The 14,744-nt window shown below is 46.7% G+C and overlaps 1 protein-coding gene and 1 long non-coding RNA gene across 3 annotated transcripts in view; both read left to right on the top strand.

The window, feature by feature from the left end:
* Window positions 1-1,262: 1,262 nt before the first annotated feature.
* On the top strand, window positions 1,263-7,597 carry LOC105998935. Of its 2 annotated transcripts, none has more exons than XR_001175716.1 (3): window positions 1,263-1,411; window positions 5,589-5,684; window positions 7,561-7,597. It is a non-coding gene; the product is annotated as an uncharacterized LOC105998935 (long non-coding RNA). The 2 variants fall into 2 exon arrangements; XR_001175717.1 differs by having other exon boundaries at window positions 7,566-7,597.
* A 5,403-nt stretch (window positions 7,598-13,000) lies between these two features.
* Window positions 13,001-14,744, top strand: part of Paqr7 (progestin and adipoQ receptor family member VII) — an 11,349-nt gene continuing 9,605 nt past the window's right edge. Inside the window, exon 1 of the mRNA XM_013033307.1 lies at window positions 13,001-13,061. The gene's annotated coding sequence lies outside the window, so the exon portion shown is untranslated. The remainder of the gene's footprint in view (window positions 13,062-14,744) is intronic.

The following is a 14,744-nucleotide window of genomic DNA, read 5'->3' on the forward strand; positions in this document are numbered from 1 at the left end:
CCCGCAGACCTACACAGTGGGTTCTCTACCTGGGCTCATCTCACACTGGGGCCCAACCTGACCCCTCTAAGGTGTCCTTGAACCAAAGGAGGAGTCAGAGGATCTGAGGCCTTCAGCAAGTTCAATCTGTTCCTTTTACAGATGGAGAAACTGAGGCCCAGAGAGAGAAGGCAATTCATCTAAGGTCACACAGGAAAGTCAATTGTACTAAGTGGAACAGGGGTCCTTTTTTTTTTTTTGGGTCAGTCCTGGGGCTTGAACTCAGGGCTTGAGTGCTGTCCCTGAGTTTTTCAGTTCAAGCGAACTCTCTACCACTTGAGCCACAGCACCACTTCTGGTTTTCTGGTGGTTAATTGGAGATAAGAGTCTCAAGGACTTTCCTGCCCGGGCTGTTTTCTAGTGCTTTACCACTTGAACAACGGCTCTGCTCTGACTTCTTGGTGATTAATTGGAGATAAAATTCTCATGGGCTTTCTTGCCTAGGCTGGCTTGGAAACATGATCCTCAGATCTCAGCCTCCTGTAGCAGGGTCACAGGCCACTGGCACCCAGCTGTGAGAGACCCTCTTTTTCTCTTGCATTCGCTCCTTCTGTCTTGTCCTTCCCTCTCCCTGCACCCAGTGTTGTCCAAGTGTCCCCTTGGGCCAGCCAGCCAGCCCCTTGTGCTCTCTGCCTGAGAACTTCAGGCCCCCAATAATGATGCGCCTCCTCAGACCTCCAAAGCTGCCTGTCCCTCCTCCCCACACCATGCTCCTGACACAAACTGCTACACATTGAAAAACAACACACTGTACAGATTGGTCCTCTATTCTAATCAGAGTAATTTTTTGAATTTGAACTTGAGGCGCTCTACCAGTTGAGCTCTACAGCTCCACTTCCAACTTTTTGGTGGTTCATTGGAGATAACCTCCAATGAACCTCCAGGCTGGTTTTGAACCACAGATCGCAGCCTCTTTCTGAGTAGCTAGCATTAGAGGCGTGAACCACTGGTGCCTGGCAAGATATCCAGCTAAAACTGTGTTTTGTGAAGATCCTGGGTGATTCCATTTGCATCAGGGTTTGAGATCAGTTTCAGTCCTGATTAATGACACATCCACCTTCGGTTGCCTGTCCCCGGGGGCAGCAGCTGGCCTGGTATTCATCCCTCCCCCAGATTTATTTTCTAGACTGCCAGGTCTGGGCCTCTGGACCTTGGCTGAGCAATTGTGTCTCCCTTCTGCTTCTGCCCTTTGCCCAGCCTCAGGCCTCCTGCCTGACTGGACTGCCTGACTGACATGAAGCACCAACACTAGCTGTTTCATAAATATTTACTGTTGATGATGGCAATGACCTTGATGCTGATGAGCAGCCTGGCCAGGAGGATGCTTCATGTGGAGGAAAGAAGTGCTGGAGACAGGCTGATTCTAGTGCCAGTAAGTTCTTATGGGACCTGACTTTCCATGTGCTCATGTGGGAAGCATTGTGCAATTTGATTATAGTTCAAGAAGCCAGCCCCTCAAGCCTGTTGCCATGGGAGAAGCCTGCTCTTGCCCTGATGGTGTGGAGCACAGAGAGTCATTCCCCCCTCCCCAACCCCAGCCTGGCTTACCACATCAACTCCTATTTCTTTTTTGTTTTGTTTTGGTGCTTGTCCTGGAGCTTAAAACTCATGGCCTGAGTACTGTCCCTGAGCTTCTTTGCTCAAAGCTAGTGCTCTACCACTTAAGTCACAACTCCACTTCTGGCTTTTTGGTGGTTGATTGGAGATAGGAGTCTCCAGCTTTCCTGTCTGGGCTTGCTTCTGAGTGTGATCCTCAGATCTCGGCCTCCTGAGCAGTTAGAATGACAGGTGTGAGCTACCAGCAACCTAGCTTAGCTTTCTTTTCTTTCTTTCTTTCTTTTTTAACATTTACTTTATTGTTATTATAGAGGTGATGTATAGAGGAGTTATATGTACATGAGTCAGGTAATAAGTACATTTCCTTTTGTACAGTGTCATCTGTTCCCTCAGCTTGGCTTTCTTATTCAACTGGCATTCTATAACTTGAGCCCCACCTCCAATCCTGCTTTTTTCTTTTCTTTTTTCCCTGTTGATGGGAGTCTTGAGGACTTTTCTGAGTAGGGCTGGTCTTGAGTTATAACCCTTTACATCTCAGCCTCTGAGTGGTTAGAATTACAGGTATAAGCCACTAATGCCTGGGAAGTGTATCTGAAGTCAGGCAGTGAGTGTGGGGAAAAAAAAAGATCTCCTCCATATAATGAGGGAATAATCTAAATTTTGTTGTGTTAAGTGTGGGCTTGTAGCTCCCTTAGAAACCTTGCCCGGCCTCTCACGTGCAAGGCTCTGGGTTTGAGCTCTAGCACTGCCAAGGAAACAAAGCAAAGCGAAACAGAGTGTCAGTTGTTGGAGATGGGGTAGGACTCAAGTGGTAGAGCTCTTGCCTAGTAAGCACAAGGCCCAGTTCAAATTCCAGTACTGCCAAAAATAAATGTCCATTGTGATGCTGGGATGTTGATTTTTTTTAATGCTTTATAGAGGCATAGTTTGCATACCATAAAATTCACCTCTGTGAAATATGCAACGAATGTGTGGGTGGCTCGTGCCTGTAACCCTAGCTACCCAGAAGGCTGAAGATCTGAAGATAGAGGTTCAAAGCCAGCCTCAACAGAAAACTGAGAGAGATACTCTCCAAAATAATCAGCAAAGTTGGACTGGGGGCATGGTTCAAGTGGTAGAGCATGAGCTGTGAAAAAGCCAACCCTGTTAGCTCAAGACCCAGAGTTTAAACTCCAGTATCAGCACTTAGACTTGTGAAAGCATCATCACATTAGGACCTTCAATCATCCTATAAATATCCTCGTAAGCCAAGTGCCAGTGTCTCACGCCTGTAACCCTAGCTACTCAAGAAACTAAGAGCTGAGGATTACAGTTCAAAGCCAGAATGGGCCGGAAGGTCTGTGAGACTCTTATCTCCAATTAACCACCAGAAAACTGGAAGTAGAGCTGTGGTTTAAAGTGGTAGAGAGCTAGCTTTGAGCAGTAAAGCTCAGGGACAGTGCCTAGGCCCTGCATTCAAGCCCCATGACCAACAAAATAAATAAACACACAAACAAATGAATGAATGAATGAATGAAATCCTATAATATGGTTTTGTTGTTGTTGTTTTTGCTGGTCTGGGGCTTGAACTCTGGGCCTGGGTTCTGTCCCCGAGCAACTTTTGCTCAAGGCTAGTACACTACTACTTGAGCCACAGTGCCACTTCTGGCTTTTTTCTATGGTTAATTGAAGCTTAAGAGCCTCACAAGCTAGCTTTGAACCTCAGTCCTCAGAACTCAGCCTCCTGAGTAGCTAGGATTATAGGGTGAGGCACAAGCACCCAGCTAAACTATATTTTTTGCACTTGGACAATTTTCATTAGCATCATATTCCTGATATAGCCTGTCACAGAACAAAATTCTATTAACTCCAGTTACCACTTTTTAAAAAAAATCTGTCAGTGGAGGATATTTGGCCTGCTCCTACTTTTGGACTATGTGCCTTGAATACTGTTGCTCTGCCCATTGCTGTACAAGGCTGTGTGGGCATTTGTTTTAAGTTCCTGTGGGTAAATTTCTGGAAGTGGAATTGGTGAGTTGCTTGGCAACTCAACTTTTTGAGGAACAGAATTGTTTTGGTTATTTGGGTCCCTGGCATTTTTGTATAAATTGTAGCATTATCTTGTCAACTTCTGTAAAAAAAAAAAAGTCCATCGAGAATTTGGAAATAAGTTTATCTGTAGAGCTATAGTTACATTTTTGTAGATTTTTTTGTACAAGCTTTGAACTGCTTTTGTTAAACATGCCTTAGTATTTCTTTTTTTTTTTTCCTTTTTGCCAGTCCTGGCACTTGAACTCAAGACCTGAGCACTGTCCCTGAGCTTATTTTGCTTAAGGCTATCACTCTACCACTTGAACCACCACTGGCCTTTTCTGTTTATGTGGTACTGATGAATCAAACCCAGGACTTCATAACATGTTAGGCCAACACTCTACTACTAAGCCACCTTCCCAGCCCCTACCTTAGTATTTCTTTGTAATATAATACTGAAGGAAATACTAATTATAATTCACAGCATTTAATATTTTATTTTTGGCCAAGTGTTGGTGGCTCATACCTGTAATTCTAGCTAGCTACTCAAGAGGCTGAGATCTGAGGATCACGGTTCAAAACCAACCTGGGCAGGAAAGTCCTTGAGATTCTTATCTACAATTAACCACCAGAAAACCAGAAGTGGTGCGGTGGCTCAGGTGGTACAGTGCTTGAGCTAAAGAGCTGAGGGACAGCGCCCAGGCCCAGAGTTCAAGCCACGACAGACTGACACACACATGAAATGCATTATGGGGAAAATGACTCCTCTTGGCATAAAATATGTTTAAGGGGAAAATGCCCCTTGGGATGAGCACCTTTCTTGTGGGAGTATGTGGCAAAATTCATCTGTGGCTTAAAAGATGCTTAGATACTGACAACCCAAGTTTTATGAATAGGTAAGTCAATCTTGAAGACTCTGAGCCCTAATAAAATAAAGTAATAAAATAAAACAGTGTAACAGCAAGAGTGATTAAATGTCCCAGGTGTGAGAACAAAAGGGATCATTTACTCTAAGGTGAATCATTTTTGTTTTGTTTTGTTTTTGTTTTTTGTCAGTCGTGGGGCTTGAACTCTGGGCCTGGGCTCTGTCCCTCAGCTCTTCAGCTCAAAGCAAGCGCTCTACCACTTGAGCCACAGTGCCACTTCCTCTAAGGTGAATCTTGAGCCATACTTTCTCACCATTGATATCTGTGCTTCTACGCCATTATTACACCTGTTATCAGCTGTGCCTGCACCACGTCTACATGATGTAATAGCTCTTTTTCCTTTTTCACTATTAGACTCCCTCACTCTCTGCTTGTGGTGTCCCCATATTCTTTTTTTTTTTTTTTTTTTTTGTCGGTCATGGGGCTTGAACTCTGGGCCTGGTTGCTGTCCCTCAGATCTTCAGCTCAAGGCAAGCGCTCTACCTCTTAAGCCACAGCACCACTTCCAGTTTTCTGGTGGCTTATTGGAGATAAGAGTTTCACAGACTTTCCTGCCATGGCTGGCTTTGAACGGTGATCCTCAGATCTCAGCCTCCTGAGTAGCTAGAATTACAGGTATGAGCCACCAGCGCCTGGCCCCATATTCTTTTTATACAACATCAAGAACTTGGTCCCTGGGGCTGGGAAGGTGGCTCAGTGGTAAGAATGCTTGCCTTGCATGCATGAGGCCCTGGGTTCGATTCCTCGGCACTACATAAGCAGAAAAAGCCAGAAGTGGCACTGTGTCTCAAGTGGTAGAACGCTAACCTTGAGCTGAAAAGCTCAGGGATGGCGCCCAGGCCCAGAATTCAGCCCCCACGACTGAAAAAAAAAAAAAAAAAGAAAGAAAGAAAAGATCTTGGTCCCCAAGGCAGAGATCTCCACCTTCCTGCAATCTTTGCCAGGAAGCATCTGTCATGAATGCAGTAACAATTTAACCTAAAAGAAATTATTAACCGTAAAAACAGGCTCAGAATTCGGATCTGTCTTTTCTTGTTCCTGTCTCCCCACCTGCAGGAAGAGGAATTCACTTGACTGCCATAAAGACCAGATTGCAGTTGAGCATAGTGGAGCATGCCTGTAATCCCACCACTCAAGGAGGCTAAGGACCATGTAAGTCCCAGGTCAGCCTGGGCTGCATAGCAAGACTGTCTCAGAAAGCAAGCAAGTGATGAATATAGACTGCAAATGCAGCCTTCCACCTCACCCTGAAATCCCATTTATTTGGGGCAAGAAGACTGAGGCATGTAATTAATGGATAGATTTCATGGCAGGATATCTGTCCCTTAGGCTTGCTCTACTATAGAGAAAGGAGTGTATGGACTTTGGAACAATCTTGAGCTAGTGGCTGGTCACACTCTTGTAATTATTTCCTTCCCATGTTAGTAAATTTTTATTTGTTAGTCAGGTGCCAGTGGCTCAGGCCTGTCATCCTAGCTACACAGGAGGCTGAAATCTGAGGATCACAGTTTGAAACCAGTCTAGGCAAGGCTCTTATCTTCAGTTAATCATCAAAAAGCCAGAAGTGGGGCAGTGGCTTAAATGGAAATGCACTAGCCTTGAGCAAATAAAGCTAAAGGACAGTGCCCAAGCCCTGAGTTCAAGCCCAGTACTGGCATACACACAATTGTATTTATCAACAATCTGTCAGTTTATTCCAGTGAACCTCCAGAGGGTAGATGGGAAATTCCTCTTAGCCCACACACCCCACTCAGCTTCCCAGGGCGGATAACAGGGTGGGGGTGGGGGATGAGAAATGCGTTTCATTCCCTGCCTCCTGCTGCTTGTTACTGCTTTACACTGAGCTCCTCGTGACCCGGATGAGTCTGCAGGCAAATGTTTGCTGAAAACATAAATCACACGGAATGGGGCTCTGGGAGTGTGGTGCGGTGGGAGAGCACTGGCCTAGCGTGTGTGAGGCCCAGGGGTCGATCCCCAGCCCTGTCAAGGAAATCTATTAAACATGGTTTTGGTGTTTTTTGTTTTTTGTATTTTTGCCGGTCCTGGTGCTTGAGTGCAGAGTCTGAGCACTGTCCTTGAGCCTCTCTGTGGTCAAGGCTAGCACTCTACCTCTTGAGCCACAGCACCACTTCTGACTTTTTGTTTATGTGATACTGAGGAATCAAACCCAGGGCTTCATGTATGTTAGGCTACCACTAAGACACATTCCCAGCCCCATATTAAACATGTTTAAAAGGCCATGTGATGTTACAAGCCAGTGGTCTCAGGCACTTGGGGGACAACGGGCAGAGTTAGGATGATCAAAGTTTGAAGTGGTTGGGTGCTAGTGGCTTATTCCTGTAATTTTAGCTACTCAGGAGGCTGAGATCTGAGGATCGAGGTTCAAAGCCAGCCCAGGCAGGAAAGTCTGTGAGACTCTTATCTCCAATTAACCACCAGAAAACCGGAAGTGGCGCTGTAGCTCAAGTGGTAGAGCACTCGCCTTGAGCTGAAGAGCTCAGGGACAGCGCCCAGACCCAGAGTTCAAGCCCATGATGACCAAAAAAAATCCCAAAAGTTTGAAGTGGACAGAGCTCATGACAGACTGAAAGCAAACAGTAAAACTGAAAGCAAGTAGACTAGGAACATGGCTCAAGTGTTAGAGAGACCCTCGGGACACCCCCCCAACACACAGATATACACACAAACACATACACAACACACAGAGACACACACACACATACACACATACAAAGCCAAGCAAAACATAAAATTCTCTTTCTTATTAGAACTAAAAATATCTGAATATGAATAGTAAACCTAAGAGAATGAAGATAAAACCCCCTACAGTGCTGGAATGTAGCTCAGTGGCAAAGCACTTGCCTAGCAAGTGCAACATCCTGGGTTCGGTCCCCAGTACTAAAAAGAAAGACAAAAACAAAACAAAAACAAGAACAGTTAAGACCTAAACAACTAAAACCACTGACAGTGTTAGAGGAGTGTGAATTGCTGCTTCTTTTTTCCTCATCTTTGTCTTCTTTTTTCCCAGAACAGGACTTGAACTCAGAGCCTGGGTGCTATCTCTCAGCTTTTTTGCTCAAGGATGGCTCTCTACCACGTAAACCACACCTCCACTTGTGGCTTCATGGTGGTTAATTGGAAATAAAGTTTCATGGATTTCCTACCAGGGTTGGTTTTGAACCTCAATTCTCATATCTCAGCCTCCAAAGTAGCTAGGATTACAGGCCTGAGCCATTGGCCCCACTACTTCTCTCTTAACTGTATCCTGATAGATATGTAGTCTCTGAAGAGAAATAGAACTAAGAGGAAACTGCGGTCCACAGTCGCCTCGCAAATTGGCAGAGTCTGAAAGGTTTGTGACCAAGCACAGTTGGTGATCAAAACAGGGACTTTTTTTTTTTTTTTGGTACTTCATCTGTCAAAAATCCCCTTTGACCGCTGAATTCTACCTCTAGGATTTTACCTTACAAAGATTTGTGTTCCCAGGCAAAAGGATGTAGGTGAAAGGTCATTTATAAGCCTGAAGTAAGTCATGTCAACATCCACAAGTGGGAAATGCTGGGTAAGCTATGATTCCTATCTGCACTGGGAGCCTCAGCCGCCATGAGCCAGTGAGGGGGTACTGGGGGATGATGTGGGAGAGAAAAAGGCCAACACTTCTCAGATTGTATACTGCCAGCTGTGTAAAGGGAGAGAGTGTGCATGCACACATGCACACACACACACATGCACATGGGCATGGAGGGGCCAGTGTGTGGAGCAAGGGGCACTCCTGCCAAAGAAGATGGCTTTGTCTTTGGCCCCAGTGCTGTTGACACTTTTTGTGCCTGGTTTTGATCTTTGGGGCTGCAACTTTGAAGAGTTCCCGGAGCTTGACCTCAGATTAAAACACAGTTTTCACTCGTAAGTCGTGGAACAGTTTCAGTCATTTGTGTTATATAGTCACAATTTTCAGAGGATTCCAAGATTTCCTCTCCCCCAGCTTAGGCCTTGTTCTAGGCCGGAAGCCAGGTTCTTTCCTCCCTCTGTCCCTCCCTTCTTCTCCCTCCCTGTTTCCCAGGCCTAGGCTCTTGGAGCAGCTCTTAAAGGTGCAGTGTGGGGTAGAGGTGAAAGAAAGGTCCCTTGGGACAAACTGATAAACTATGAATAAATATGAATTTATTAACACACAAAGGGAATCTTCTCAGGAATGTGTCTTTCTCCCTCCCATCCCCTTTCTGGCTTCCTTCCCTCTCTCGCTCCCTTCTTTTCCCCCAACCCTTGACCTTTCTTCTTCCATTAATCTCTACCCAGCATCTATTGGGTGTCAGGAGTATTCTTAGCTAGAGCAGTGACCAGGCATGACCCAGGATCTCAGGGGCTGACATTCCCTAGGGAAGGATCAGTCTGTCCCTGGTGCTGGATGTCCTGACAGAAGATAGAAGCGGCTGAGACCAGGCAGGCTTCAAAGGTGACTGGCAGGGCAGGGAATAGGAGGGGAAGGCTAGCTCTGGAGATGTCAGGGGGAAGTCTATAAGGTAACACAGAAGCAGACATTGGAGGGAAGTCTGAGGCCTGGCAATGAACGTTGAGGTGTGGCTTAGGAGGCTGGATAACCCAGGGGTACCACTCTTGGCTTATTGCTTTGTTGTTGTTATCTTCCTCCTCTCCCTCCTCCTTTCCCTCCTCCTCTCCCTCTTCTTTTTCCTCTGCTTTTTTTTTTTAATTTTATTCTTTTGTGTTTCTGTGTGCCAGGACTGGGGCTTGAACTCAGGGCCTGGGCACACTGTTCCTTAGCTTTTTTGCTAAAGGCTGGCTTTCTATCACTTGAGCCACTGCTCCACTTGTGGCTTTTTTTGGTGGTTAATTGGAAATTCAAGAGTCTCACAGACTTTCCTGCCCAGCGTGGTTTTGAACTATGATTCTCAGATGTCAACCTCCTGAGCAGCTAGGATTACAGGTGTGAGCCATCAATGCTAGATTGCTGTTGCTGTCTTGAACTTCTTGTGTTTGTTTTTCTTTCTGTTTTGGTCAGTCATAGGGCTTGAACTCAGGGCCTGGCCACTGTCCCTGAGCTCTTTTGTTTACAGTGTCACTTCTGGTTTTCTTGTGGTTAATTCGAGAAAAGAGTCTCATGGACTTTCCTGCCCTGGTTGGCTTTGAACTGGAATTGTCAGATCTCAGCCTCCTGAGTAGATAGGATTACAATTGCTTGGCTGGATTAAGTTTATTTGTAGAGTTATAGTTAACATTTTGTGGATTTTGTTGTACAAGTCTTGTACTGCTTTTGTATTAGTATTTTTTGTGATATATTGAAGGAAATACTAATAATTTATAGCCAGGAGCCTGTGGCTCATGCCTGTAATAATAGCTACTCAGAAGGCTGAGATCTAAGAATCATGGTTCAAAGCCAGCCAGGGCAGGAAAGTCTGTGACACTCTTATCTACAATTAATCACAGAAAAAGTTGGAAGTGGTGTTATAGCCCAAGTGGTAGAGTGCTAGCCTTGAACAAAAGGAGCTCAGGGAAAGTTCCCAGGCCCAGAGTTCAAGCTCCAGGACCAGCAAAAAACAAAGCAAGACAAAAAAAAACTATAGTTTACAGCATTTAATATTTTATTTTTGGCCAAGTGCTAGGCCTCTTGGGTAGCTAGGATTACAGGCATGAGCCACCAGCACCTGGCTTCAACTTCTTTTAAACAAATTCTATGTGTTTGTTTTGTACAGAGCCCCAGAACTTCAGCAGTGGGTCCTGTTTGGGGTAAAGGGAAGAAGGGACATCAGGCACAAAGGTCATGGGTGGGCAGTTGTTAGGTTTTTGTTGTTGTTATCATACCAGTACTGGGGCTTGGACTGAAGACCTCAAGCTCTTGCTTGGCATTTTCCTACTCATGCTGGTGTTCGACCGCTTGAGCCATCCCTGCAGCTCCAGATGCTGGCATCTTTGAGCCTGCAATGGACCTCAGCTTCTGCCCTTTGTGCTGTCACCCCCTGTGGGTCCCTCCTTCAGTGTGGCTGCCCGAGGGAGGGGGTGAAGATCCAGAGGCAGGAAAGTTCTGGTGTTTTCTGGATTGCTGCTTTAGGGAAAAGTGCCCAGATGTCTGGAAGGCCCACGGTTGGACCGAGTGAATCTGCTTTGGACAGGAGGCTTAGGCCTTCTCCAACATCTGCCAGACAGCACTGGAGGGCTGTCCCCAGGGCTTGACTGGAACACTGGTCTACTGTACTTAAGCCAGAAGCCCAGAAAGATCCCATAGTTTCCCAAAGAGCCCCAAGGCAGGAAGGTGGAGGGGTGCCAGGCTGGAGGTGGGGGTGGAGCTGGGTCAGTGTATGGTGCTGTCCACCATGACTAATGCTGAACGTAGGTAGGTGTGGTGGTGCTTCTGGGTCTTTGTGTCTGCACGCTGGAGGTTGGCACGGTGGAACATGGTGGAGTTTCTCTTCTAGCCAGTGGCTTCAGAATGACTCCCTGCTCTCAGGACAACACCAGTGGATGCTGTGTGGCCCCTGGGTGCACCAGCTGGCCCTCAGCCCAGTCCTGGCCTGGAGAAGCACACAGCCCACTCCCACCATAGTCCTCACCTCAAGGCTCCGGCTGCTCCTTCTGCTCCAGATTCTCAGGCAAGAGCCAGACATCCAACCATGGTCTCAGAGGGCAACTGGTCTCCTTGAGTCTTTTGTGGATCCCTGACTCCGGACCCACACTTGCCCTCCAATAAAGCCTAGCCTGTGATCTCTGCTCCTATCAGGTCCCCTGTGCCCAGCCCCACAGCCCGACAGCTCATTTACTAGACCGACCCAGAGCTCTCAGCCCTGCTCCAGACATGCTGTTTCCTGTGGCCAGAAAGTCACTTAAGGACACTCATCTCAGGAAGCCTCAAAGCTGTGAATCTCTCGTGAAAGTCCATTCACCTGCTTTGTAGTTTCAGCTACCTGTGAACCCGCTGAGACTGTGATCCCCAGCCAGGCTCCTGGGTTTGTAGGAGGCAAGAAGGCTTTAATAATGCAGCTTGGGACCCCTCCTCACAAGTCGGGTTATTGCCAGGTGCTGGTGGCTTACACTTGTAACCCTAACTGCCCAGCAGGCTGAGATCTGAGGATCACAGTTTGAAGCTAGCCCAGGCAGGAAATCCTGTGAAACTTTTATCTCCAGTGAAACACTAACAAAGCAGGAAGTGAAACTGTGGGCTCATATGGTAGAGCACTAGTCTTGAGCACAAAAGCTCAGGGACAGTGCCCAGGGCCTGAGTTCAAGCTCCAAGTACTGGCGCAAACACACACACACACACACACACACACATACACACACACATACACACTTCAGACTCAAAGTGGTAGAGGGCTAGCCTTGAGCAAAAGAGCTCAGGGACAGTGCTCAGGCCTGACTTCAAGCCCCACGACTGATAAAACAAAAACGAAAAAACAAAAAAAGTAACAAAATGCTGGTGAGCATACAGGGAGAAAGGAGCCTCGTACACTGTTGGTGGGCATGTACACTAGTGCAACTACGATGGAAATCAATACAGAGATTCCTCAAAAGACTAAAAATAGACCTTCATCATCACCCTGCCATATGACTACTGAGTATATGTCCAGTGGAGAATAAATCAATATAAAAAGAGACACTTGCATGCCCATGTTTATTGTGGCACTGTTCAAAATAGCCAAACTGTGGAATCAGCTGAAGGCCCCAACAACAGATGGCTGGATAAAGAAAATACGGTACAGGGGCTGGGAATCTGGCTTAGTGGTAGAATGCTTGCATAGCATGCATGAAGTCCTGGGTTCGATTCCTCAGTACCAAACAGAAAAAGCTGGAAGTGGCTTGTGGCTCAAGTAGTAGAGTGCTAGCCTTGAGCAAAAATAGCTCAGGGCCAGTGCCCAGGCCCTGAGTTCAAGCCCCAGGACTGGCACAAAAAAAAAAGAGAAAGAAAATATTGTACATACATACCATGAAATATTAGCCATAAGGAAAAATGAAAATATGCCATGCGCATGGAGTCTCTGGAAGCCATTCCTGTGGTCCCCAGCTCAGAGCCTTGATTCTGAGGCCTGTTGACACCTGTTAAGTGCTGGGCTTATTATGCCTGTCCAGGAATCCAGTCTCCCTGGAGACCTTGTTTCTCTGAGGCCTGAGCCTGGGATGGCAGCCAAGTGACTCACAGGATTCTGAGCTCAAAGGATTATGGGGGCCTGGGCTTCTGGAGTGGGAAGTTATTATCCTCACCCACTTGCCAGGGGGAAGTATCCTTGGTGCCCTGTCCTTGGAGCTGTCCTTGCCCTTCCTGGGAAGGAAAGGGGGAAAGAAGCTGGAACTGGGCAGGGCAGAGAAGAGAAGGAAGCCTTCGTTCTTGCCTCATTGGTCACTCCTTGGATCAAGTTCTGTGCAGCAGATAAGAGCTGGGCTTGGGTCCAAGTCTGCCTCTAATCCACCGGCTGGCCTTGGGAGAGTAGCACCCTGTGCCTCTGTTCTCATCCACAGACTGAGATAATGCAGAACAACCACAAGGACCGAGAGCCCAAAGGAGGGGCTTTGTAACGGGCCTGACAGGTAAGTAGCAAGTTCTCCATAACTGACACCTGTGCTAACGTTTTATTAATCAATTCCCTAAGACCCACAGTAAGTGAATTCCCTAATTCACAGTAAGTGACTGCTCTCCTGAGCCACGATTCCTGGTCAACATCCCGGAGGTAGGATCTAGGTTCATCCACAGTTGTGCGACAGGAGTTGTCATTCCTCCTCTGCAGGTCTGCTTTACTACCAGGGCCATCACACCTGCCAGAGAGGAATTCCAGGGGCTTATATGAGATACTACCAATCGGATTGCCACCTCTCTAGGCCTCAGTATACTAACTTATGAGTTAATTTTAGCCTTTCATAGCATTGTCAAAGAGGTCATCCCAGCAAGCATATTGCTTGGCACATAACTGTTGCTTTAAAAACAAATTCAAAGTCAGGCATCTGTGACTGATAATCCCAGCTACTCAAGAGGCTGAGATCTAAGAATCTAGGTTCAAAGCCAGTGTGGGAACACAAATCTAAGAGATTCATCTCCAAGGCCTGAATTAAGCCCTAGTACTGGTACAAAACTAAACCAAACCAAACCCAAGTTCAAGGAAATTGTTTCAGAATGAGGAGAGGGAGGAAGATTTAAAAAAAGGGGTGAGTTTGATATTTATAGACCTGTCACAATGAACCCTCCCCCGCTTTGTACAACTAAAGTCTGCTAATTAGAAAATCATGAAAAAATAAATTCAGAGCTGGACCCATGGCTCAAGTGGTAGAGCGCTTGCCTAGCATGTGAGAGGCCCTGGGTTCAATTCCCAGTACCACTAAATAAATCAATGAATAAATAAATAAGGAAAAAAAACAACAATAAATCCAGCATAGAGCAGGTATTCTAGAAATGGAAGCCAATTCAAGCCATCTTCCAAAGTACTTTTTTTGTGTGCAGTGATCCTGGAGGTACTACATTACCAGGTGGAGTGAGTGAAGCAAGCTCCTTTTCTATCTCCCTGCTCCAAAATTCCAGTTATTCTACCGTTCTGACCTGAGAGAGAATAAATCAGATGTTCAACGACAGGAACAGACTACACTCAATCTTAGCTAAAAGGCCGAGAACCGATGCCTTCCAAGTGTTTCACTCAGATAATAGTCTGCCTTCCCTGGGGCAGGCTGTGTTCCTTGTGTCTGCTTCAATTGTCTCTGCCCTCTCTGTTTTAAGTGAAGATCTCCTAGGCTGCTTTTGCTATCCACATGAGTAGTGAGGATGTAAGTAATTCCTTGTTTGTTTGTGTGTGTCAGTCATGGGGCCTGAACTCTGGGCCTGGGCGCTGTCCCTCAGCTCTTCAGCTCAAGGCTAACGCTCTACCACTTGAGCCACAGCGCTACTTCTGGCTGCTGAGGAATGGAACCCAGGGCCTCATGCATGCAAGGCAAGCGCTCTACCACTGAGCCACCTTCCCAGCCAGTAATTCTTTTATTATCAAACTCGGGATGTCAAGGGATCCCGGCTCAGTCTCCGAGCATCCGGGACTAGAGGTACGCACATCCTGCCTGATAGATTAACTGGTTTTGATTATTTATATATTCACTGCAACCCTTGTGTTCGAACCCGGTGAAGGGGTCGGGCTCTCGCTAGTGCGCTAGGATTGCACACCGCCTGGCAACAAGTGAGAGCCCCTCAGCGGCCAGAGAAGCGCGGCGCACAAAGAGCGCTCATCTCCGGGTTGG

This window comes from Dipodomys ordii, unplaced genomic scaffold (assembly GCF_000151885.1).
Source record: "Dipodomys ordii isolate 6190 unplaced genomic scaffold, Dord_2.0 Scaffold6, whole genome shotgun sequence".
Lineage (NCBI taxonomy): Eukaryota > Metazoa > Chordata > Mammalia > Rodentia > Heteromyidae > Dipodomys > Dipodomys ordii.